Source organism: Leopardus geoffroyi, chromosome D1 (genome assembly GCF_018350155.1).
Source record: "Leopardus geoffroyi isolate Oge1 chromosome D1, O.geoffroyi_Oge1_pat1.0, whole genome shotgun sequence".
Lineage (NCBI taxonomy): Eukaryota > Metazoa > Chordata > Mammalia > Carnivora > Felidae > Leopardus > Leopardus geoffroyi.
In genome coordinates this window covers 65,750,872-65,774,074 of record NC_059329.1, presented here as the reverse complement: position 1 = coordinate 65,774,074, position 23,203 = coordinate 65,750,872, and the positions used below count along the sequence as shown (strand labels likewise).

Sequence of the window (23,203 nt, the reverse complement as noted above, 5' to 3'; positions counted from 1 at the left end):
GATGCTGTCAGTAGAATTAGATAGCAACTGAGTTTCAGAGTTAGGGAAGGCAGGTCATGGTGGGGAGGATCTTTAGCAGTTTGGCTCCTGGACATTCTTCTGTCTGATGTGACTGTGACAAGGCAGTGTTAACAGTTTGAGCTGGTGGTTCATGGACTGGAGCTAGAGCTGTCCAGAGGGACACAGGGAGCATCAGTGTGGTGAGGCCTGTTTGCTTGGATGCTCTTGAGTCTGTCTTTGCACGGTGAAGAGTGTTTTGTAGCCATGGCTTCTCTGGGCCCAGGCCTCTGTCTGCAAGCAGGCAGGCTGGCTGTGGGCAGGATAACATCCATGGGCAGCTGGTGTCCTTTGTTTTGGGTACCAGGCATGTTCTCCATTTAAGGGAAAGGGGTCTACAATCTCCTTGGCTCTGGGTGTGAATGGGCTGGCCCAAAGTTTGCTCATGGCCTTTGCTGGATGTGCTTTTTCAATGAGATCATTTCAGAATTACATTCCTATGAAATTATATTTCACTTAGGACGTGAAACTGGATTTGTGTAAAAGCATTGGCACTAAAACTCAGGGCTAAGAGCAGGGCAGAAATGAGAATAGGGATAAACAGCCTCTTCTTTAGAAGGAGGAGAAGACAGAAGGAGAGAGAAAACAGTTGTTAAAGGATTTTGCATTTAAAATTGGTACACTGTAAGCATACTCAGGGAGTAGGGATTGCCCTTAGACTGTAGAAAGGCAGATACGATATTTGTTGTCCCACCTGCCTGCCGCTTCCAGGCAGTAGGGGCTCATTCTCTCACATATTTCTCTCTCAGAGCTTGTTTTGTCTCTGTCTCTCTGTCTTTGTTTCTCTCTCATTGTCTCTGTCTCTGTCTCTCTTTGTCTCCCTCTGTCTCTGTCTCTCTGCCTCTGTCTGCCTGTATCTCTCTCTCTCTCTCTCTCTCTCTCTCTCTCTCTCACACACACACACACACACACACACACGGCCCTTTCATGCTGGCAGTATGAGATTATCATATTCTGTATGATTCTGATTTGTATCCCTGTGTAAATACTGTTCTCTTAGCTCAGAATGTCATTCTCTCCATTTATCTGCCTCAGAAACTCCAGTCACACTCTAAAACTCATTCGCCTTCTCTGAACTCTACTGTGCTGCCCTGAGACAGTTATTTTCTGGTACTTCTGTGCTATCACCCCTTTGTGCATCCTGCTCTTTTGTACTTCTCATTTCTTGTATCTGGAGGGGAAGGATATTTCACCCAGTAGCTTGTGTGGTGCTTCATCAAGAGTAGGTGCTCATTAAATGATTGTTGAAGGAAGGAAGTGAATAAATGAAGACTTGGATATAAGCAAAAGTTGAGTACTGCAAACAGGGTGAGCCACAGAATGGTGGCTAACACAGCATAAATGACCTCAGATGCCAGGAGACTAGAGTCAGACTTGCAGAAAAGGTGATGCACGGGGCACCTTAGTGGCTCAGTTTGTTGAGCATCCGACTCTTGATTTTAGCTCAGGTCATGATTCCAGGGTTGTGGGATGGAGACCTGCATCAGGCTCCACACTGATACTGGAGCCTGCTTAAGACTCAATCTCAATCTCTCTCTCTCTCTCTCTCTCTCTCTCTCTCTTTCTCTCCCCTCCCCCTCTCCCCCTTTCTTCCTCTCCCTCACTCATGCTCTCTTTCTCTCTCTCTCTCCTCAAAAAAAAATGTGCAAAAAAGGGGGGGATACATATGTATGCACACAAAAATAAAAGTTTGAAGGTTAGATGATGCCACTTCCTAGTAAACTGTGCAAAGCTACAGCAGGATAGAGAGGAAAGAGCTCTAGATTTGGAACTGGGGATTCTGCTGGTGGTGGTAGTAATACTCATGATTATTAATAACAACAGCAACAATAATAACATAATAACAGCATAATCCTTACTGTGACCAGACGCCATTCCAGGCACTTCCTTACTATAAGCCCTGTGAGGCAGCTTAATTAACAATTATTAATTGTTGACATATGAAGAACCGAGGTCACATAGCTACAAAGTAGTTCTAGGCCTGGTTCTGTACTTACTAGTTGAGTGACCTTGGGATAAGACAGCCTCCCTGGAGTCTCAGCCTTTGTTAAATGCAGAAAATACTCCTGCCTGATAAAGTCTGTAGCATGTGCAACTCTTGGTCTTGGGGTCTTGAATTTAAATCCCATGTTGGGTGTCAAGGTTACTAAAAAAAGAAAAAGTTGGAGAATATACTTATGGCATTTAACCTCTGAGGCTTGCTTGGTAGACTCCACTGAGATAATAACATGTGAAAGTGGTTTTGAAAACTATAAAGCACTCTTAAAGTACTTTGAACTAGTGCTCAGGAAGAAGGGAAACTTGTATAGTAGTTGTGGTTTAGGTATTGGGCTCATACTTAATGTGTATGCTGCTGAGTGTGGGGCCACAATTGTGCTTCACAGCTTTCCTGAGCTGGCTTATGGCAGTATCTTTGAGTATATTTATAATCGGGATTTGAGGGGTGCCTGGGTGGCTCAGTTGGTTAAGCGTGTGACTCTTGGTTTTGGCTCAGGTTGTGATCTCATGGTTTCATGGGTTCAAGCCCTGTGTCAGGCTCTATGTTGGTAGCATGAAGCCTGCTTGGGAGTCTCTCTCTGCCTCTCTCTCTCTCTGCCTCACCCCCATTTTCTCTCTCTCTCTCTCTCTCTCTCTCTCTCTCTCAAAAATAAATAAATTTCAAAAAAATAATCAGGATTTGAGCTGTCATTAATGAATTAAGAAACCAGTTTTTATTGGAGATATATATATGAATTATCACTAAAACAGATTCTTAGGGCTAACCAGCCCTTCCTTTCTAGCCAGCAAAGTAGTGTAAAGCAGGATGGTGGGCATTTGCGTGGGGGAGAATTACTCTGTTGGGCCCTTAGGAGCAGTGAGACCACTCAGCTGGTGGCAGAGAGGCTGGCTCAGAGAAGAGGCCTGTGTCAGCTCCCACAGCCCAGCTGCACAGCAGCAACTGGAGGATTCTGTGGGCTGGTGGGTGTGACCTGTTTTTCTTCAGGTGAGAAATTTGTGGGGCGTCTTAAAAGTTGATGTATATTGCTATTGCCTTGATAATGGAGATTGTGTCCAAGAAAATGGTCCATTTTTTGGAACATTGGGCTCCTCGATGTGCCACGACTTAGGTTTGGGAGTGAACTGTGCTGAGTCAGGCAGTGGATAAGGAAGAGGGGTGAAGGGCGTGGAATAGGGGTGTCTCCATGTGCAGCCAAGGAAGAGCAGCGTGGCCCTTCTGAAGCCAGTTGCTAACCGATATTCTCCGGACATCCTTAGAGCCAAGCAGCCTCCTCCGTGAGGTCTGAGCTCAGAGTGCCTCCAGCCTAATAGCTGCCTGGATTGGCCATGATGCCTGTGTGAATAATTATAGGTCACTGAACAGAACCGCTAGTCAGCTACATCCCTCAAAAATGCCTAATTGTAGGCTACACATATGAAAATATACAAAAGATTAGATGCATGTCATACCCCATTACAGAGAGCAATGGCATGAGTCAGATGTGACTTGGGTGGCTTTTAGTATGTGAAAGCTGCTTGGTGAGCATGCTGGCTGGCCCAGAAGAATGCAGGAGGAATATTCCCCATGCTTCTCACAAGGAGACTAGGGACTTAGGTGAGAAAATACATGCTGAGACCATAGCTTGCTCTTTGTATCTGCACTTGCGGATAAATGAATGTGATTTCCTGAAGGTAGATTTGATTCCTCTTTGGGAATTGTCTCCAGCATCAGTTTACAAACCATGTTAGAAAACGTCACATTTGAGTCCGGGACTCTTGGCATTTGTGAGTCCAACATTTTTGGATTTAACCATTTCTACCACCCCTGGAGTCTTGTAAAGTGTATTAGTTTGTAGATTGCTGATGTTAACCTTAAAAATAAAACTTACTTTGCCATCAAAATGGGTTTATTCAGGAATAGCAGAGAATTACAATTCAAGACAAACAAGCTACCACAAAACCATACGCAAGTCCAAAGAACGAAGGAGAGGAACACTCTTTTATTGAGGAAAAGGGGAAATCGGGAGGGGCTGTTATAAACAAAAAGTCCATTGGAGTATAGTGGTTTTTCATTGGCTGAATTGTGACCTCTCATTGGCTGGGCTGTTGCTGGGAGAAGAGAAAAACCTTTCTTCTTCCTGCTGGTCTAGTAAAGTAGCTGAAGTAGTGTGGACTTCCTTTTGGGCCTGCAATTGTGAGAGCTCCCACTTCTGGCCTCCTGACTCCATTTTAAATGAAGTTTCTTTTTATTAATTTTCATACTGAGGTCCGAGTGTGAAACATGGTGCTGCAAGGACTCAGGAGAGCAGGGTGCTTTGAGTCTGTCTTTGTGCTGAGCATTAGCATGTCTGTTGAGCTGTGTAGATCTCCATTCGGAATGATCTGTGCATTTGTGAGGAAGGTAAAATAGGTTAGGATAAGAATTCTTTTTTTTCCTAAGGTTTTCTTTTTAAGGTTTATTTGAGAGAGCGAGAGAGAGAGAGAGTGCCAAGTGTGAGTTGGGGAGAGGCAGAGAGAGAGAGAGAGAGAGAGAGAGAGAGAGAGAGAGAATGAATGAATGAATTCTGGGCAGGCTCTGCACTGTCAGTGTGATACGAGGCTCGAACTCATGAACTGCGAGATCACGACCCAAGGGGAAGTCAGACGCTTAACTGACTGAACCACCCAGGCACCTCAGGGTAAGGATTTTTTTTTTTTTTTAATGTTTATTTATTTTTGAGAGAGACAGAGACAGAATGCAAGTGGGTTAGGGGCAGAGAGAGAGGGAGACATAGAGTCCGAAGCAGGCTCCAGGCTCTGAGCTGTCAGCACAGAGCCCGACGCAGGCTCGAACTTACAACTGTGAGATCACGACCTGAGCCGAAGTCGGACGCTCAACCGACTGAGCCACCCAGGTGCCCCTGGTAAGGATTTTTAAAATGAGTCTGTGGAGTAGTTTGTGAACCCCCCAAAAGGAAAACCCTGAAATGGGAGACAGAAATGTATGTTCCTACAGGGTTTCTGTGGGGGTTATTGGGGTTTATTAGATAGCCACAGGGCTCTGTGACTCAAAGTGAGTAACTGCTGTCCTCTAAAGAGTGGAGATTTGGGACAGTTTCAGTACACATCCCCTTTGATATGAAGGCTCTACAGTATACTTGACAGTTACTGCTTATTCTGACCTAAGATGGTTTTCTCTAGTTTGTACTTTTTTTTGGTCATATGAATGAGTTAGCATCCTTGAAGAATGCAGATTTTCCTTCAGAGAAACTTCAAATCATATTCCAAAGCCTCTGAGGGCAGTTTCCAAATAAGAGTTTCAGAAATGCTTTGACAATGTATTGGATGGAATAAACATTTAGGCCTTTAAGGACTACTTTGAAGAGGGTAACGTCTGGGTGTATTGTGTATTTGTGTATCATTATTGTTAAATAATCTGCTTCATTACCTGTAGTTATAACTTTCATGCCCTCACCAGTTGGAGCCAAGCCTACAGCCCTAGCACAAGCTAGGCAAAGAAGATCTTAGAATTATTTCTTTGAAAATTGCTCTATAGTAACTATGTTGTCATTCAGGTGGCCTCTAGCAGGATAATTGCCTGAGGCTGATGGGGATATGATAAGCTCCTTGAGAGAAGTGAAAGCACCTGAAATACCTCATGTTACCTGTCAGGACCATACTTACCTATTGCTGGCCTGAGGGAGCTTGGGTTCACGTAGAAGCCTACTTTACCAGGTGGTGGTGAAAGGGGGGCTTTAATAAATGTTCAGCCTGGTGGCTTGCTCTGGTCTGATCTGGTCGAGCACCCTGCTGTCTCTCAGTGGGAGGCCCCTCCGCAGCTGAAAAGGCAGCCTTAGCTTAGTCTAGATTTCTAGGCTTTTTAAGTAGCAGTAGAAGTGGTAGGTAGGGTTCATCTGTGGCCTTTGGGGTCTTCTTTCCTCTCAGTTTCAAATTCTTTAGTCAATTCTGAAACCAAGGAATCTGAATATGGAAGGGACCTTACATGCCATCTGTGCTAAACTACAAAGCAGGGCGAGAGGGGAGATAGACTAAGTTTATCTACCTTATTCACTGCTGTGTCCATAGCATCTTAATTAAGTGAATGGCATGTAGTAGGGATTCAAAAAATACTTTCTGGAAGTGAATACTTTCTGGAGTGAGTCCCTGTGAACACCAACAACTTCAGACCATTGCTATTGCTTCATTAATTCATCTGTTTGACAACTATTAATAAGCACCTACTGTGTGCTATTTACCCTGAGTTCTGGGATATACTACGGTGAACAAGATAGTCCTTGTCTTCAAGAGCATAGTTTGTAATTGAGAAAATTGGTAATTAAAAAGAACTTAAAGTCTTTAATTGGAATTTAAGACTAAAAAATTCTTCCTCATTTTCTCCGTTCTGGATCTTCTTATGTCTGAGGTCTCTTTGGGGGCCGTAGAAAACACATATAATCCCTTTTTCACATGAGAGCCTTTCGGAATTCTCAAGGCAATTATCCTCTTCCTCCATCCCCAGTCTTGCCTTCTCCAGGGTAAACATTCTCCATTCCTTTAGTCATTTCTCCCATCACATGCCTCTGAGTGCCCCCTCCATCCCGGTTGCTGTCCTCAGGATGCGGTCCAAACTGAGTCTGTCCATTTGACAGTGTGGAGTCCAGAACTCAATACAGTATCCCAAACATTAAGTTCCAGGGAACACTCCAGCCTGGAGCCTTTCCTGCGTTTCTGCTTTTCTGTGTTTTCTCTGGGCCCAAGCAATGGCCGATGGAAAGAGAAGGTCCTGGACTTGGCCAGACTGAGAACATCTTCATATCTGGCTGGCTAACCCTAAAAGTGAAAACTTTGTTTTGTCTTCTTTCTGCCTTTGTCCCCAACCCCTACCCCTCTCCCTTGATATGGACAGTCTATGTACAGCCTTGCTGCTTGCCAGTGGCTTGCCTTTCCTTTTCTGAGTCACTGCCCTTCATTACCAGGGAAATTAGCATGAAAAAGCAAATTCCAGTTCTATAACTTTATTCTGTTCTAGCCCTTTGTCACATTCTGTACCCCAACCCCCACCAAAAATGACAAAAGTTGAGTCTTGTGACATCACAATAGTTAGCTATTGTATCAAAGGCCATGATGTCACCAACGGAGGATTATAACTTCAGGGAAGAATGGAGGGAGGGAGTGTAGCAGGCTAGAGACTCCTTAGGAACAAAGGAGTTATTTTTATGCAAATCTTCACCCAAAAAGCAGCAGTGGCCTTTCTATGGATGGGCTGTCTGTCAGTGGAAGCCCTCACCCAGATTCCCATTGCTCGCTCCCTCTGTGGATTAACGGTTTGGTTTGTGGACATTGCCCAAGCCTGAGCATGTGTGGAAGTCTCCTGCTGGCGGGCTGGCTTCTGGGCTGGCTCTGCGTTTTGTTCATGAAGTCAGTACTGAATAGAGCTTTTTAGGGAGGGAGTTCAGAGGAGAGCCTGGGAGCCTGGGGTGAAGCTGACACGGATGTGCACAGCCTCCGGGTTGAGAGAGAGCTGATGTGCAGCCACTTGTCTTCCGGCAGAGGGGCAGCTGTTCTGTCGGGCGCCGTGTGCCTCCGCGTGCCCTCCATAGACCTGAGTGCTTGCTGCTCACCTGTTTCTGGGGCAGGGTTGGGTGTGCCCTGGGGGCTCCTTTTTGGCTCCTGGATGCAGAGATGTAAAAACACCTGCTGCAGATGTTCCCAAACGTTCTCAGTTCGTGGGCCCTTTATATTTCAGTAATTTTTTCACAGTGTCCATAGACATTTAGGTCTAAACAATTTAGTAAGTACTTATATCCTAACAACTGACTACCCATTTGAAAAAATTATACACCTAAATGGAAAGGAAACATACTTTTCTTTCATAAATAATTACAGTTACTAACTAGTGGGTCATACTGGGCCCTGTACCATGTCTCACATCTTCGTATGGGGACAGATGGTAGCTACACTTGTAGTGAACATGGCATCATGTATGAACTTGTAGAGTCACGATTTATACACCCGAAACTATTGCAACTTTGGTTGTCAACTAGTCAAAAAACCCCTCACATCTTGGAATCAGATTGAATATTGCCATCCTCATTTCCTGTTCTACATTGCTTTTCACACGATACTCGCTTTTTATCACTGTAGCTGCTGAAAACCCAGCTTCACCAAGAAATGGCATCACTAAAAAGAATGTAGTGTGATCTGATGTTAAAACTGTGAACTCGTGGGGTGTCCGGCAAATGTTGAATATTGCTCTGTTTCCCTCAAAAAAATTAAAATATCTTGTATTTTACTGTGAGTTCATTGCAGTGCTCTAGGATACCTCAGCACACAGTTTGAGAATCACAGACCTGCAATTGCCAAGCAGCACTTGCTTTGTTTAAAGGAGGAAAAAGAGGCAAATTCTGTCCCCATAATGACTCTTAAAGAAGTTGGACAGATGGATGGACAGAGTCCCCTTACCTGCAGTCTCTACTTCGGCATGACTGCACTTTTTGGGGAAGGCCTTTCTTTGACCAGGGTCTGTCTTTGTGAGAGTTTCTGTTCCTGAGTGGGGAAGAATGATGAAGAGAAAAGGCCTGAAGAGCAGCAAGAGAGGAGCATCTCTTATATTTATTTTGTGCTGATTCAGGGCCCTCTGAAGTAGTTGGCTTAAAGAAAAATGGGATTTTTAACACCAAGAATTTGGGGGCCAGGCAGGGGACCTCTGCTAATATCCTTTTCAAACTCTATCCACATAGAGCGGGGCTGCAGGTGTGTACTTGGGATAGAGGATGGCTTCCTGCCGCAAGATATGACAAAGACCAAGGGACTGATGTGCTCTGGTATCAATTATGGAGCTCAATGCTAACCTTCTCCAGACTCTGGTGTCTGCCACTTACTGTGTATCCCTGGGCAAATTACTTAGCCTCAGTTTCTTCACCCGTAAAGTAGAAATACTGACAGATTAAATGAGATAAATGCATGCATAGAGCCAGCAAAGTCTGCTGTGTATGTACACTTTCATCTACTACCTTCCAAAATTGAGGAACAAAGGGCTTTTCTCCAAAAGTGATCTGGCCAAGATCTGCAGTATGAGAATAAATCTACTTCTTCATGATAATTCTATGTATCTAATGTTCTCAAATCTTCTGAGCCCCTTTAACCTGTGTACACACTCCGTGGATTCCTTTTTCATTTTCTAAATGACATTTAAAAAATGAACAGAGTTCTTATTTAATGTAGTTAATTTATCAGCGTTTTCCATTAAGTTGTCACTTTTTGTGTCCTGTTCCAGAAATCTCAGCCTCCTCCAAGGTCTGTCTCTTTGGCTTTTGCTCATGGTTTTTCTTCTGTTTTCAGTGCTCCTCTTCTGTCTTCTTTATCTTTCCCAAGCCCTGCAAGACCCAGCCCAGTATCACTCTCTGTCTTCTCCACATGCCCTCCTAAAATCCATTCTGGCCACCTGATTAGGTGTCCTTCTCCTTGTTCCCAGAGCTCTGTGTTCATACTTCTTTCACAGCTCTTGTTACATTGTACCAGAATCTTTTTTAATCTAACTCAGGCAGGATAGGATAGCTGCTCAAGGGCAAAGACCAGATTAAAGCACAGTGGTTTGGGGGCTCGGCTGGGAAGATATTCTCAAAGGGTTTGAGTAAGTAAATAATTGAAAGCCTTAGGTGCCCACACCTGGCCCTCTTCTCTACTTCTCTGACAGTATTTCCCAACCTATCTTAACCTGTTCCTCCTTTGGATGAACATAAAAACTTGTGGGCAGATCGTGAATCCCCCAGGGAGTGTAATCCTGATTGAGAGTTAACTACATTCTAGTGCTTCACAGAGGTCTGTTCAGTAGTATCCAAAATGTAGACATGAGAAAAGAGAGGTCCTATAATTCATTAAGATCCATAGAAAGGACCCTTGCATTTTGCAGTCAGAAAGTCCTTGTAATCTTTGCAGAGAGCAATTTCAGGTCAGTTCTTAGGCTGCAGTCACCCCTGCCCTGAATCTTTTGGATGCTCAGAGGGCTGGTCCTTTTTGAGTTTTCTGAGTGGGTAGGATTGTTGCAGGTAGGGGTAGACTCTGAACTGGAAAGGCTTGTGGGGTTGGAAGATGGGCCTGGATAATGGAGCCTGAAGCTGTTCACCCTGTCCAGGGAGGGCCACTCTGAGCTGGTGGCAAATTTTTTTCATTCAAAAAATATTTTTTGAGGGCCTACTGTGTGTCAGGCAGTGTTCTAGCCACTGAGGACACAGATTATGAACAAAAATCCTTAGCTTATATAAACATAGTAAGTGGGGGAAAAAAAAGTAGTATGTGAGATTGCAATAAATGATATGGAGAATAATAAACCAAGAAGTGGGGAATAGGAGTGGTGAGGGGTCACAGAATGGAGGAAGGTTATTTTTGGTTTTGTTTTTAAAGATTTTATTTTTAAATAATCTCCACACCCAACGTGGGCTCAAACTTGCAACCCCGAGATCAAGAGTTGCATGCTCTACTGACTGAACCAGTTAAGCACCCCAGAGGAGATTTTTTTTTAAGTTTTATTTATTTATTTTGAGAGAGAGAGAGAGAGCACATGCTGAAGGGGGGGGGGCGAGAGAGAGAGAGAGAGAGAGAGAGAGAGAGAGAGAATCACAGGAATGTTCTGCACCATTTGTACAGAGCCCAATGTGGGGCTTGAACTCATGAACCATGAGATCATGACCTGGGCTGAAATCAAGAGTCAGACGCTTAGCCGACTGAGCCACTCAGGTGCCCCAAAGAAGGTTTTTTAGTGGGAATTTTGTTAATACTAAGTTTTTACAGTGTGGTCAGGGAAGGCCCCATTAAGAAGGGGACACATGTGACCCAAGTCCTGGAAGAAGAAGGAGCAGGCTTTCTTGCGGTGTGTTCTCTAGTTACAGGGCATGGCCAAGTATGAAGGCCCTGAGGTAGCACATGCTTTGGGTGTTTGAGAAAGCAACAAGGAGGCAGTGTGGCTAGTGTGGAAAGAGTAAGGGGAAGAATAGTTGAAAGGAGGTCAAAGATCTCATGAAGGGCCTTGTGAGTCATTTTACTTATGAGTAAAAAGACTTGCTTTTACTTTGGGAGCCATGTCAGGGTTTCCAGCAGAAAGGTGACAAGATCTGCACTAATGCTGGTGGTAGGTTATTGAGGGTCTGCTCTGATAGTTACTGTTTTCTCAGTGAAACAGGAAGCAAAGTCAGCTAGAAGAGTAAGAAAAAGGAAAGAGATTTTAAGATTGAGAATGGGGGAAAGCTAACCCACTGACTAGAGACTTCAAGTGTGTTCCCTCTTGGTTCTGAGTATCCTCTGTTTTTTGTAGATGGCTTCTCATTGGTCTCTGTGTTCTCATTATAGAGGTGGGATATTCTGCCTAATGCTACAGATAGAAGAATGGAAGTATGGAGACTTGTGCAGTCCCTTTGGCCCTTACTATTCCCTAGTCTTCTTCTGAGAAAGTTGGCTTGTGGGTGGTGTGTTTTTTAGAGCAGGGAAGGCATCTTTCCATCAGTCAGGTTGAGTTCACCTAGACTGGAAAGCATGGGAAGGGGGAGAAGGAGGTCAAGATTTAGGATCAAGAAAGGCTTCAGAAAGAAGTTGACACTTGAGTTGAATATTCAAGAAAGAGTGGGGGAGGAGGACATCAAGATAGAAGGAATTGGTTGAACAAAACCTTAAAGACATGAACATTATTGGCATCTGCAGGAAATGGCAACCAGTCTGCTGTGGCTGGCCGGAGGAAGGCACTGTGTGAGACAGGTCTGTGGCCTTTGAATCATCATCATGATTATGGGATCCACTTCTTGCCAAAGTGAACGAGGGCAGTGGTTAGCCCCAAGGAGCAGGGCTCTTTGTGGGGCAAGCCTCTGTTCTACTTTCTTTTTTCAAGTGCTGCCAAGTCATTCGACAGAGCAGGCTCTGCTGTCCTGGCAGAGCTGGGTTCAGCTGCTTGCTGACAGGCTGAGTTTCCAGACCAGCTGAAACAGCCATGTCTGGGTTTTTAAAACTATCTTGGAAGCCACCAGATTTCCTTTGGCCTGCAATTGCCTAACAAGCCCTCACCCCATTTCAGGCTTTCAGGAAACATTTAAACCCAGCTTCCAACCTCCACAGAATCTGTACTGAAGTGGAGAAGGACCATCTGGCAGGAAAAGGGATTGAAAATGGTTGAGGTTGAAAACCCAAACTTATAGGCCTCTTTGAGGAGGAGGGTTGGGAAAGAGGATGTGGGAGTGATAAATGGACAGTGAAAAGATGGAAAGAGCTTATTTTTTTTCTGATTATTATTCAACAACAACAACAAAAACCATCTTTTCCCGTGGCTGCATGAGGAAGATTTCAGCCTCATGGTGACCTGTAAAAACACCCAGCATTTCTGACTTCCCAGCAAAACAAATCTCAGTTCCTCTCTACTTGACCAGGCTTATGATTCCCTTGACATTTTTGCTTGAAGAGCTTTCTGGACCTAGAATCTGAGAACCTGGGGCTGGCATGGAAAGGCTCCAAGGTATAAGGTATGTAGAGGTAGTGACAGAGAAGAAGGGTCTGGCATTTTGGAGGGAAGTATGGGATAGAGTTGAGAAGATCATTCCTGGCTCCCTTTCTAAAGCTTTTGGTGCCTACCCAGCCAAACTCTGAGCCCACTTTGTCCCCTTTCCTTGTAAGCCCTTGATTTTAGGCACAGCAGAGCCAAAGACAGGTTTTGGGCAGATAACCAATAAGAAATGAATCGGGAAAGGAGGGGAGGAAAAGGGGGATGAAGGAGGAGAAGCCAGCGTGAATGAGATGAAGGCAAGATTCCCAGGAACAGCCTTTCCTTGTGGGTGTGTTGGATGAGAACTTGTTACTGAAGCAGCGTTCAGGAAGATAATAGGGATACTTGTGAGGAGATTGATTGAAAGCCTCGAGGTGGACAAGATCGGCTGAGGGGTAGAAGGAAAAGGCCTGCCATTGACAGTCTGACTGGGTGGCAGCCACAGTGGGAAACTCTCATCAGCTTTACAGCAGCTGTGACTTTGGGAAGAGAAGGAGCACACTTTAAAGGATATGCCCTGTGTGGGATTTCTAGGGCCCTTTGTCATCCTTGCCTCTGACTCCCTGGGGGTCCTCTTCTGTCATCAGTTAACAAGTCAGTTCACATTTAGTTGAGCACCCAGGGAAGAACTAGCTAGAACTGCCCCATAGCTTTCTCAGCCATGTGGGGACAGAGGAGGCCAGCATGGCGGGAGAGCAGTGTCGCTGAACTTCCTAGGAATGCCAAGCAGCAGAGAGGCTGTGCAGGTGAGCTGTTAGTCCAGGCAGAGCCATGAAAGGGAGACAAAGCCCTTCCCACCTTAGTCTAATCCAAGGACGTCTGCTGGAGAGAAGGAAAGACTCAAACACTCTTTTGGGAACTCTGGTTTCCATGGTTAAAGGGAACTCATTCTAAGGATGATCCTCCCTGAAGCTGGTAGAGCCAATATTGGTTGCTGGGACTCTTGAAGGAGGAAATTAAAGACCTAAGCCCTCCTCCAGGGAGTTGCTGGTCTGTTCCTTTTCTTGGCCAGGGACCAGTGATGAGGAAAGGTTGCAGGAGGGAGTCAGTAAGAAGGTAAGGAGGGTCTGAGTAGGTGTTCCCTGGGCAGGGGTAGTAGGAATGTTGACCCCACCATGGTCAGATGACAGCTGTACAGACCTGTACAGTCTCCAGGCTGCAACCAAGTTCTCAGGGCACACATGGAGCTCTGTTCCCTTTCCCACCTCTTCCTTCTCTTTGGGCTGCTTCCTAAGCTGCCACATCCACGTGGGAGATTGCTTAAGAAATGAGTGGAATGTAGTTGTTAGCAGAAATTCTCTTACATGGTTTAGAGGTTTCCTTTATCAGGTGTCTTGACTTCTTACCTGGACCAGTAAAACAGAGTGCTTGACAGTGACTATCTTTCCTCTCAATGGAGACTTTAACCCTAGCAAAATGGGAGGCTTTCTTCCAAATGCCTGTGTCTATTCCTCATCAGTCTCAAGCTTCATATGTCTCCTCCTTCAGGGCAAGGCATATTGTCACATCCACAATTAGGCCTGCAGAAAAGTATCATACAGACATTTAGAAATATCACCTAAACAAAGGGAAACAGGTTTTTTTTTGCTCTAGGATAGGAAGGTTCATTCTTAGAGTCTGGGCATCCCTCAGAAGGAACTCCCTTAAGAGACTGACCTGATGGTCCCTTCTTGGACCTTCAGAGAACACAGATATTCTCTGTGGTCATGAGATTGGATTGTAGGGAGAAGAAGTGGGAGAGAGAGTTGCAAGATGAAGGCTAGCCTGAGCAAAAGCTGGGAGCCTTTCAGAGGTCTTTCCTCCAGTGACAGTGAGGAGAGAAAATGGGGGGTTTCAAGTGACTAAGAGGCAGTGCCCTGGACTAGACTAGGCTCCTCTTCCCTGCACTGCTCAGGCCCAGCTGTACAGAGGCTTTGTGTGGATGCTCCACAGGAAGCATGCTTCTGGTACGGTACCTCCTAACCTTTCCCTGCTGGGACTCAGGCTGGGGCTGTAGCACTCACCTGCTGATAGAGTCAGGTCACAGAGCTGAGTAAAGCTGGCCGGGCAGGGACAGCGGTAAATTGGAGAGAGCTTGCTGCATCTAAGTGAGCCACTTCTGGGGCGCCTGGGTGGCTCAGTCGGTCCAGCGTCCAACTCTTGGTTCCGGCTCAGGTCAGTGATCTCATGGTTTGGTTCCTGAGTTTGAGTCCCGCATCAGGCTCCCTGCTGACAGTGCAGAGCCTGCTTGGGATTTTCTGTCTCTCCCTCTCTGCCCCTACCTTGCTCACACTGTCTCTCTCACTCTCAAATAAAAAAATAAAAAATAAATGGGCCACTTTTACTCAGTCTAGTCAATTGTTGCCACACAGAAATGCAGTGACATCAGATTTTCTGGTTTTTCAAGAGAAGCCAGAATCTGATTTTTATTTGTATTTTATTTGTACCCACCCACTTTTTAAAAATGTTTGACAACTAGAGGTGCCTGGGTGGCTCAGTTGGTTGAGCCTCTGACTTCGGCCCAGGTCATGATCTTGTGATTCACCAGTTCGAGCACTGCATCGATCAGGCTCTGTGCTGACAGCTCAGAGCCTGGAACCTGGAGCCTAGAGCTGCTTCAGATTCTGTTTTTTCCTCTCTCTCTGCCCCTCCCCTGCCCACTCTCTGTTTCTCTCTCTCAAAAATAAATAAATGTTAAAAAAAATAAAATGTTTGACAATTCAAATTATTTAAAAATAAAGGGAGGGCCAGATAAGACATATTTTTTTGCTCTTGCAAACCATCAGTTTATGTCTTGCAGACACCAGTTTATGTCTTCAGGTATAAACTCTTTTTCCCAGGAGTTCAAAGTGAGGAGAAAGTGAGGAAGGTGGATGTTAGGTACCAGAGGTGGGTGGCAGGAAGAGTTGTTTTGAGATATAAGAACACTGGGCACACCAGAAAATTGAGTAACTGTTTAGAGGAGACATTGATAATGCTTTCATATTATTATCCATATTGTATTATAGATCTCATATTGTACCTGCTCCTTTGTCTTTGAGGGTCAGTGGTTCTGTGCAGGGTGGGAGCAGCTGAGGGGTGGGAGGAGGAAGAGGAGCTGAATGAACATCCATCTTTTATTTGCTTATAGCTGGGAAAATCCTTAGAAGAATAGTCAGTAGTGACCCTTTGTACCTTCCCAAGTCCTCAGAAAATGGTAGGACAGAAGTTTTCACACTTACAGGTATATAAATTAGCTTAAAATGCAAATTTCTAGTCCCCATTCCTATAGATTCTCATTCAGGAGGTGGAGGTGGGGCCTGGGACTCTATTTTTAACAAGCAGCCCACCGATGTTAAGGCAAGTGAGTGCACAGTGGAGTCAGACAGAGCTGAGGCCACATTCCTGTTCTGTTCCTTCGCTGCGTGAGTGATCTTGGGCCAATCATTCAGTCTCTTTGAAACTAAATTTCCTGATTGGAAAAATGGGCCTGTATCATCACTACCTTGCAGGATGGTAAGAGCAGAATCAGAAGATGATTAGAGATAATGCAGGGTCCTGGCTCTGAGCTGTGGCACTGGTGCAGGCTCAAGTGCCTGTGTGGCCACTTTCTAGCCAAGTGACTTGAGGCAAGCTATTTAACTGCTCTGTACCTTGGTTTCCTTGATATGTGTAAATAATAATACCTACTTCATAAAGTTGTTACTAGGATTAAGTGATTTAATACATGTGAAGCACTTATAACTTCAGGTATTACAATTATATAAAGAATGTAGCGGCATGTCTTAATAAATGTACCTTTGCTTTTCCTTAGGCCCTCTAACTGTGGGTAACAAATAGGTTGAGGCTCACTTCAAATGTCACTTCCCTATGAGACATTCCTGGGGTACACTTTTTACTTGACTCTTGTCCCTTTATTGTTACATCCTCTAGGGCAAGGATCGTGTCTGTCCATTTTTATATTCTAGTACATTTGCATAGTGCTTAGCATAGTATAGCAAACAGATTGAATGACAGTACCAGCGACTCTGAAAATGACTTAAGGTCAAGAATGGTTGCCTTCCACATAGCCACAGAAGCATGATCTGGAATAAAAACCTTTTATTAAGCTTTTGTATGCCAGGCAATCACGTGAGGTAGGTCATGTTATTATTATTGCTCTTATAGTGACAAAGTTTAGTCTTTGAAACTCACTTGTTCAGTGTCACTTAACTAGCAGTTGATAGAGGCAGGGTTGGACTTATTTGACCCCAAATCAGGTGTTCTTCCCACTGCACCTCAAGTACCTGGGACTGTGGTTTGTCTGTCTCAATGCAGTTTATAGAAAAATTCTGGGGGTACCTAATTATAGTCCTTTCTCTGGATAGTCCTGACTCTTCAGATAGTTGTCTATAATTTGTTAGAGCTAGGGTTTTGAGCAATTTGTCATTGGTCGTAGATGCTAATTGAACAATTCACTTTCTAAACAAGCAATTTCTTCTTGGACTTTGCCACTGATGGGCCTGAGAACAAAACCGTGTCTCAGTTCCCTTCTCTGATCCATGCTCAGTGGCTATTTCCTCTAACTGGAGTGTCTTCTCTCCTTGCAGCCCGACTAACCAAGGTATCAGACTGAAAGCATAGATGAGAACCTGGAGTTGCTCTTAGGGCCCTGGGAGAAGCAGTGCCCCCCAGGAAGCCAGCCATGCAGAGTGCTCACGTCTGAGCTTCAGGTGTAAAGGGTTAGCCTGTGCCTTAGTTCCTCAAGCCCCTAGATTATTCCCTGAGCTGGTAGACCTGGCCTAGTGAGAGCAGGTGGGAGGAAGGATGATGAGTTGGCATCTCTGTTCTTCTGACTTAGCAGGCCTGTCTGGGGTTCTCAGCAGTGCCTGCCCAAGATGCCTGAACTCCTAGGCTACTTTTGAGGCTAGCAGCTGCGATCTTGCAGAAGTGTGATCAAGAGTCCTTGCCATAGGCCTTGTAACAATTTTGATCCACTCCTCTCTTGGTTACCTCTTCACAGGATTTTTCTTCTTGGCCCAAGAAATGTCAAAGTCATCTGTATTTTTCTTTCTTACTAAGTTGGCTCTGTGTTCTCATATTCAACTACGTAAAAGCATTTGTGAGCAGTGGGTCCACCCTCCTTAGATCGGAAATATGGGAGAAGAAAGAATATATTTTTTATCATGTTATTTTAATATTTTTCAGTTTCTGGTCTTTCCACAAATCTTCTGCCCTTTCCCTAAGGACCTGCCCTGGAGCTGCTAGAGCATGTCTAGTGTTGTTTTGATGGGTTATGATGGTTATTGTGACCATTGTTACCATGGGCACGGTTGAAAGCTCATACTTAGCAAGTTGATTCCTTGTAGTGCTGTGCTCCCTGAGGACCCTGAGAACTGGCCTGGGAAAGCTTCCAGAGGCTGCCTTTTCTCTCCCTTCCTTCTGTTGTGCACACAGCCATATGCCAAGCACTTAACTTGGCATGGGGCTGAGAGCCAGTGTGCACAGGCTGGTGCAGGATTGACTTCTCCTCCTCCTCATTATCATCATCATCATCACCATCATCACTAACATTATGCTGTATACTTAGGCTTAAAGACTTTTTTCCCTAACAGATAGAGAAGGGTTTTCTCTACTTAATGAAGGATAAAAGTGAGTGTCAGGTTTGGTTTTCTTTCAAAAGCATCTGCAGTCTTAACAATGGAGGGACGTTTCATTACTATCACCTGATGCCTGCTGGCTTCTTCCTCCCTTTCCAACTCCCACTTTACCTGCTCCCACCATCAATAAAAACATAATCTGGAGAGCCTCCATGATGAAGTTAAAGAAATTAGAGGAAGTGCATTTCATACTGAAATTAGGAGAGAACTAGGAATGATAACAAAAATTACGGTTGGGCTTATTTTTTGCCATTGAGACCAATTGCTATTCTGCACCAAGGTAATAAGTAAGACAGCCTCTAGGATTAAGGCCTTTAGTGGCTGTAAATAAATATGTTTAATTTTTTTTTTCTAAATCCAAGTTAGTTAACATATAGTATAATAATGGCCTCAGGAGTAGAATTGAGTGATGCATCACTTACATATAACACCCAGTGCTCATCCCAACAAGTGTCCCCCTCCCCCATTTAGCCCATCCCTCCACCCAACACCCCTCCAGCAACCCTGAGTTTGTTCTCTGTATTTAAGAGTCTCTTATGGTTTGCCTCCCTCTCTCTTCTTATTTTTCCTTCCCTTCCCCTATGTTCATCTTTTGGGTTTCTTAAATTCCACATATGAGTGAAATCACATGATATTTGTCTTTCTCTGACTGACTTATTTTGTTTAGCATAATACCCTCTAGGTCCATCCATGTTGTTGCAAATGGCAAGATTTCATTCTTTTTGATTGCTGAATAATAGTCCATTATATATATATATATATATATATATATATATGTATATATATATATATACACACACACACATATATACATATATACATGTGTATATATATATATACATACATACACACACTAAAATAATATTCCGTTTTATGTGTATATATATATATATATATACACACATATATATATATATACACACACACACACATACACACACATTTATAGTGCTTCTATAAATATTGGGGTGCATGTGTCCCTTCAAATCAGCATTTTTGTATCCCTTGGATAAATACCTAGTAGTGCAATTGCTGGGTTGTAGGATAGTTCTATTTCTAATTTTTTGAGGAACCTCCATACTGTTTTCCAGAGTGGCTGCACCAGTTTGCATTTCCACCAATAGTGCAAAAGTGTTCCTCTTTCTCCACATCGTCACCAACATCTCTTGTTAAGTTGTTAATTTTAGCCATTTTGACAGGTGTGAGGTGGTACCTCATTGTGGTTTTGATTTGTATTTCCCTAATGATGAGTGATGTTGAGCATCTTTTCATGGTTCTGTTAGCCATCTGGATGTAAACAAATATGTTTAACTTTCACATCCAAATATACTTCATTTTGGTCTGTGTGATGGGAATACCAATCAGAGTGAGAATGGCTGTTCAACTTCCAGGAAGGGGGTGCTAGTTCAGGCCAGAATATACGTTCACACTGGAAATATGCTTGGTGTATCAGTTGTGTTCTCTCTCACATCCACTCTTCAGGGCACTTAAATAAAGGGTTTTTGTTTTTTTTTTTTTTGTCCTTAAGTTTTATTTGAACAACTATCTTGAGATATAACTTACATACTATAAAATTCATACATTTTACTTGTTTTAGTATGTTCAGAGTTGTGCAACCATCACCACTATCTAATTCCAGTACTTTTTTTTCACCCCAAAAAGAAGCCCAAACTCATTGCAGTCATTCCCAAGTGTGCCACTCTCAACCCAACTTAGGCAATTACTAATTTACTTTCTGTCTGTATAGATTTGCCTATTCTGGACATTTTGTAAAATTGGCACGAGGTTTCATGCATGTTATAGAATGTATCAGTATTTCTCATTCCTTTTTATGTGTGAATAATATTCCAGTGTATGGATATACCATACTTTGTTTATGCATTCATTCACTGATGATCATTTGGATTTGTTTCCACTTTTTGGCTATTATGAATAATGTTGTTATGAACATTTGTGTACAGATATTTGTGTGGACACAGTTATATTGCTCTTGGGTATAAACCTAGGAGTGGATCATGCTGGGTCATATGGTAACTCTGTGTATAACTTTTTGAGGAACTGCCAAACCGTTTTCCAAAATGTTTGCACCATTGTACATTCTCACCAGCAATGAATGAAAGTTCCAGTTTCTCCACAGCCTCACTAAAATTTTTTTTAACATTTATTTATTTTTGAGAGAGAGAGAGAGAAACTGAGCATGAGCAGGGGAGGGGTAGAGAGAGAGGGAGACACAGAATCTGAAGCAGGCTCCAGGCTCTCAGCTGTGAACACAGAACCCGATGTGGGGCTCGAACCCATGAACCGTGAGACCATGACCTGAGCCGAAGTCAGATGCTTAACAGACTGACCCACCCAAGTGCCCCTTGATTTTTTAATTTTTAATTCTCTTATTTTTACAGATATCTTTATTGCATATGCTCTACCTAACTATTGGACTCAAGATTCTGAGGCTTGCAGTGGATAAAGCTAGATAAAGTGCCTGGTCTACTCTAGCATTTTATAAACCATCAGTGAATATAATGTCCTGTAACATCATCTAAACTGTCTTAGTAAACAAATGTTCTACTATAATAAGGGTCAGGAAACCATGGTCCATTGGCCAAATCCCAGACATTCACCACTTGGTTTTGTAAATACAGTTTTACTGAAACGTAATCGTTTATGCCTATTAATTTACATACAATCAGTGGCTATTTTCATATTATGTGAAGAGTTCAGTAATTGGAACAGAGACTGTATGACCTATATAGCCTAAGATATTTATTATTTAGGCCTTACGGAAAAATTTACCTACCCCTGTTCTAGACACAAATTAGTATTCTGAGAAAAAAAGTGGGAAGGAGTTCTACCATCAAATAAGTCCAAGAAGTGGCATATCTCTTCATGAAAATTTAAATTTTATGCTAACAAGAAAAAAATCTAGAGTTCTGCCTAAGTATGAACATACATATACATATACAAACTCACACATATATATCAACTTGATTTTACACCATTACTTTACAGAGTTTTTAAATTTAAATACAATTTAGTTAACATATAGTGTAATAATGATTTCAGGAATAGAATTTAGTGATTCCTCACTTGCATACAATACCCAGTGCTCATCCCAACAAGTGTCCTCCTTAATGCCTCTCATCCATGTAGCCCATCCCCCCACCCAACATCCTGCCAGCACCCTCACTTTGTTCTCTGTATTTAGGAGTCTCTTATGGTTTGTCTCTCTCTTTGTTTTTATATTATTTTTGCTTCCCTTCCCTTATGTTCATCTGTTTTATATCTTAAATTCCACTTATGAGTGAAATCATATGATATTTGTCTTCCTGACTGACTTATTTCGCTTAGCATAATATACTCTAGTTTCATCCACGTTGTTGCAAGTGGCAAGGTTTCATTCTTTTTGATTGCCAAGTAATATTCCTGTGTGTGTGTGTGTGTGTGTGTGTGTGTGTGTGTGTGTGTGTGTATACCACATCTTCTTTATCCATTCATCTATCAATGGACATTTGGGCCCTTTCCATACTTTGGCTATTGTTGATAGTACTGCTATAAATATTGGGGTGCATGTGCCACTTTGAATCAGCACTCCTGTATCCTTTGGATAAATACTTAGCAGTGTAATTGCTGGGTTGTAGGATAGTTCTATTTCTAATTTTTTGAGAAACCTCCATACTGTTTTCTAGAGTGGCTGCACCAGTTTGCCCTCTCACCAACTGTGCAAAAGGGTTCCTTTCTCCGCATCCTCACCAAAATCTGCCTGAGTTGTTAATGCTAGCCATTCTGATGTGTGTGAGGCGGCATCTCATTGTGGTTTTGATTTGTATTACCCTGATGATGAGTAATGTTGAGCATTTTTTCATGTGTCTGTTAGTCATTTAGGTGTCTTCTTTGGAGAAGTGTCTATTCATGTCTTTTGCCCATTTCTTCACTGGATTTTTTGTGTGTTGGGTGTTGAGTTTGATAAGTTCTCATATAGATTTTGGGTAATAACCCTTTTTCTGATATTCATTTGCAAATATCTTCTCCCATTCCATCGTTGCTGTTTAGTTTTGCTGATTGTTTCCTTTGCCGTGCAGAAGCTTTTTATCTTGATGAGGTCCCAATAGTTCATTTTTGCTTTTGTTTCCCTTGCCTCTGGAGATGTGTCAAGTAAGACGTTGCTGCAGCTGAGGTCAAAGGGGTTGCCTGTTTTCTCCACTAGGATTTTAATGGCTTCCTATCATATGTTTAGGTCTTTCATCCATTTTGAGTATATTTTTGTGTATGGTGTAAGAAAGTAGTCCAGGTTCATTCTTCTGCATTTCGCTGTCCAGTTTTCCCAGCACCATTTGCTGAAGAGACTGTCTTTATTCCATTAGATATTCTTTCCTGCTTTGTCAGAGATTAGTCGGCCATACGTTTGTGGGTCCATTTCTGGGTTCTCTATTCTGTTCCATTGATCTATGTGTTTGTTTTGTGCCACACTGTCGTGATGATTACAGCTTTGTAATACACCTTGAAGTCCAGAATTATGATGCCTCCAGCTTTGGTTTTCTTTTTCAACATTACTTTGGCTATTTGGAGTCTTTTCTGGTTCCATACAAATTTTAGAATTGTTTGTTCTAGCTCTGTGAAGAATGCTTGTGTTATTTTGATAGGGATTGCATTGAATATGTAGATTACTTTGGATAATATCAACATTTTAACAATATTTGTTCTTCCAATCCATGAGCATGGAATGTTTTTCCTTTTTTTGTGTGTCTTCTTCAATATCTTTCATAAGCTTTCTATAGTTTTCTGTGTATAGATTTTTTTTACCTCTTTGGTTAGGTTTACTCTAGGTATTTTATGGTGTTTTGTGCAATTGTAAATGGGATCAATTCCTTGATTTCTCTTTCTGCTGTTTCATTATTGGTGTATAGAAGTGCAACTGATTTCTGTGCATTGATTTTATATCCTGCGACTTTGCTGAATTCGTGTATAAGTTCTAGCAGTTTTTTGGTGGAGTTCTTGGGTTTTCCACATAGAGTATCATATTGTCTGAGAAGAGTAAAGACTTCCTCTTTACCGATTTGGATGCGTTTTATTTCTT

The 23,203-nt window shown here is 43.0% G+C and overlaps 1 protein-coding gene across 12 annotated transcripts in view; it reads left to right on the top strand.

The window, feature by feature from the left end:
• Positions 1-23,203, top strand: part of DENND2B (DENN domain containing 2B) — a 178,809-nt gene that overhangs the window by 101,752 nt on the left and 53,854 nt on the right. Inside the window, exon 1 of one of the 12 annotated variants that reach the window (XM_045484421.1) lies at positions 13,623-13,627. The exons of the other annotated variants lie outside the window; for them this stretch is intronic. The gene's annotated coding sequence lies outside the window, so the exon portion shown is untranslated. Of the gene's footprint in view, positions 1-13,622; positions 13,628-23,203 lie in introns of those variants that run through there. 12 annotated transcript variants of the gene reach the window in all.